Genomic DNA, 3,952 nt, shown 5'->3' with positions numbered 1-3,952 from the left:
ACACAAGCTGCAGGTTCTCTGTATAGCTATACTCTATAGGTACTGTGTATAGGTGCTCCCTATGGGTTTTTTATACAGATACAAGATGCAGGTTCTCTGTATAGCTATACTCTATAGATACTGTGTATAGGTGCTCCCTATGGGTTCTTTATACAGATACAAGATGCAGGTTCTCTGTATAGTTATACTCTATAGGTACTGTGTATAGGTGCTCCCTATGGGTCCTTTATACATATACAAGATGCAGGTTCTCTGTATAGTTAAACTCTATAGGTACTGTGTATAGGTGCTCCCTATGGGTTCTTTATACAGATACAAGATGCAGGTTCTCTGTATAGTTATACTCTATAGGTACTGTGTATAGGTGCTCCCTATGGGTTCTTTATACAGATACAAGATGCAGGTTCTCTGTATAGTTATACTCTATAGGTACTGTGTATAGGTTCTCCCTATGGGTTCTTTATACAGATACAAAATGCAGGTTCTCTGTATAGTTATACTCTATAGGTACTGTGTATAGGTGCTCCCTATGGGTTCTTTATACAGATACAAGATGCAGGTTCTCTGTATAGTTATACTCTATAGGTACTGTGTATAGGTGCTCCCTATTGGTTTTTATACAGATACAAGATGCAGGTTCTCTGTATAGTTATACTCTATAGGTACTTTGTATAGGTGCTCCCTATGGGTTCTTTATACAGATACAAGATGCAGGTTCTCTGTATAGTTATACTCTATAGGTACTGTGTATAGGTGCTCCCTATGGGTTTTTTATACAGATACAAGTTCTCTGTATAGTTATACTCTAAAGGTACTGTGTATAGGTGCTCCCTATGGGTTTTTATACAGAAACAAGATGCAGGATCTCTGTATAGTTATACTCTATAGGTACTGTGTATAGGTGTTCCCTTTTGGTTTTTTATACAGATACAAGATGCAGGTTCTCTGTATAGTTATACTCTATAGGTACTGTGTATATGTGCTCCCTATGGTTTTTTTTATACAGATACAAGATGCAGGTTCTCTGTATAGTTATACTCTATAGGTACTGTGTATAGGTGCTCCCTATGGGTTTTTATACAGATACAAGTTGCAGGTTCTCTGTATAGCTATACTCTATAGGTACTGTGTATAGGTGCTCCCTATGGGTTTTTATACAGATACAAAAGGCAGCTTCTCTGTATAGCTATATTCTATAGGAACTGTGTATAGGTGCTCCCTAACGGTTCTTTATACAGATACAAGATGCAGGTTCACTGTATAGTTACACTCTATAGGTAGTGTGTATAGGTGCTCCCTATGAGTTTTTATACAGACACTAGATGCAGGTTCTCTGTATAGTTATACTCTTTAGGTACTGTGTATAGGTGCTCCCTATGGGTTTTTATATAGATACAAAAGGCAGCTTCTCTGTATAGTTATACTCTATAGGTACAGTGTATGTGTGCTTCCTATGGGTTTTTATACAGATACAAGATGCTGGTTCTCTGTATAGCTATATTCTATAGGAACTGTGTATAGGTGCTCCCTCAGGGTTCTTTATACAGATACAAGATGCAGGTTCTCTGTATAGTTACACTCTATAGGTACTGTGTATAGGTGCTCCCTATGAGTTTTTATACAGACACTAGATGCAGGTTCTCTGTATAGTTATACTCTTTAGGTACTGTGTATAGGTGCTCCCTATGGTTTTTTTATACAGATACAACATGCAGGTTCTCTGTATAGTTATACTCTATAGGTACTGTGTATAGGTGCTCCCTATGGGTTTTTATACAGATACAATATGCAGGTTCTCTGTATAGTTACTCTCTATAGGTACTGTGTATAGGTGCTCCCTATGTGTTTTTTATACAGATACAAGATGCAGGTTCTCTGTATAGTTATACTCTATAGGTACTGTGTATAGGTGCTCCCTATGGGTTCTTTATACAGATACAAGATGCAGGTTCTCTGTATAGTTATACTCTATAGGTACTGTGTATAGGCGCTCCCTATGGGTCCTTTATACATATACAAGATGCAGGTTCTCTGTAAAGTTATACTCTATAGGTACTGTGTATAGGTGCACCCTATGGGTTCTTTATACAGATACAAGATGCAGGTTCTCTGTATAGTTATACTCTATAGGTACTGTGTATAGGTTCTCCCTATGGGTTCTTTATACAGATACAAAATGCAGGTTCTCTGTATAGTTATACTCTATAGGTACTGTGTATAGGTGCTCCCTATGGGTTCTTTATACAGATACAAGATACAGGTTCTCTGTATAGTTATAGTCTATAGGTACTGTGTGTAGGTGCTCCCTATGGGTTCTTTATACTGATACAAGATGCATGTTCTCTGTATAGTTATACTCTATAAGTACTGTGTATAGGTGCTCCCTATGGGTTCTTTATACAGATACAAGATGCAGGTTCTCTGTATAGTTATACTCTATAGGTACTGTGTATACGTGCTCCCTATGGGTTCTTTATACAGATACAAGATGCAGGTTCTCTGTATAGTTATACTCTATAGGTACTGTGTATAGGTGCTCCCTATGGTTTTTATACAGATACAAGATGTAGGTTCTCTGTATAGTTATACTCTATAGGTACGGTGTATAGGTGCTCCCTATGGGTTCTTTATACAGATACAAGATGCAGGTTCTCTGTATAGTTATACTCTATAGGTACTGTGTATAGGTGCTCCCTATGGGTTCTTTATACAGATACAAGATGCAGGTTCTCTGTATAGTTATACACTATAGGTACTGTGTATACGTGCTCCCTATAGGTTCTTTATACAGATACAAGATGCAGGTTCTCTGTATAGTTATACTCTAAAGGTACTGTGTATAGGTGCTCCCTATAGGTTTTTATACATATACAAGATGCAGGTTCTCTGTATAGTTAAACTCTATAGGTACTGTGTATAGGTGCTCCCTATGGGTTCTTTATACAGATACAAGATGCAGGTTCTCTGTATAGTTATACTCTATAGGTACTGTGTATAGGTGCTCCCTATGGGTTCTTTATACAGATACAAGATGCAGGTTCTCTGTATAGTTATACTCTATAGGTACTGTGTATAGGTTCTCCCTATGGGTTCTTTATACAGATACAAAATGCAGGTTCTCTGTATAGTTATACTCTATAGGTACTGTGTATAGGTGCTCCCTATGGGTTCTTTATACAGATACAAGATGCAGGTTCTCTGTATAGTTATACTCTATAGGTACTGTGTATAGGTGCTCCCTATTGGTTTTTATACAGATACAAGATGCAGGTTCTCTGTATAGTTATACTCTATAGGTACTTTGTATAGGTGCTCCCTATGGGTTCTTTATACAGATACAAGATGCAGGTTCTCTGTATAGTTATACTCTATAGGTACTGTGTATAGGTGCTCCCTATGGGTTTTTTATACAGATACAAGTTCTCTGTATAGTTATACTCTAAAGGTACTGTGTATAGGTGCTCCCTATGGGTTTTTATACAGAAACAAGATGCAGGATCTCTGTATAGTTATACTCTATAGGTACTGTGTATAGGTGTTCCCTTTTGGTTTTTTATACAGATACAAGATGCAGGTTCTCTGTATAGTTATACTCTATAGGTACTGTGTATATGTGCTCCCTATGGTTTTTTTTATACAGATACAAGATGCAGGTTCTCTGTATAGTTATACTCTATAGGTACTGTGTATAGGTGCTCCCTATGGGTTTTTATACAGATACAAGTTGCAGGTTCTCTGTATAGCTATACTCTATAGGTACTGTGTATAGGTGCTCCCTATGGGTTTTTATACAGATACAAAAGGCAGCTTCTCTGTATAGCTATATTCTATAGGAACTGTGTATAGGTGCTCCCTAACGGTTCTTTATACAGATACAAGATGCAGGTTCACTGTATAGTTACACTCTATAGGTAGTGTGTATAGGTGCTCCCTATGAGTTTTTATACAGACA

Source organism: Taudactylus pleione, unplaced genomic scaffold (genome assembly GCF_031769625.1).
Source record: "Taudactylus pleione unplaced genomic scaffold, aTauple2 ptg000741l, whole genome shotgun sequence".
Taxonomy (NCBI): domain Eukaryota; kingdom Metazoa; phylum Chordata; class Amphibia; order Anura; family Myobatrachidae; genus Taudactylus; species Taudactylus pleione.
Note: the sequence above shows the minus strand (reverse complement) of the source record.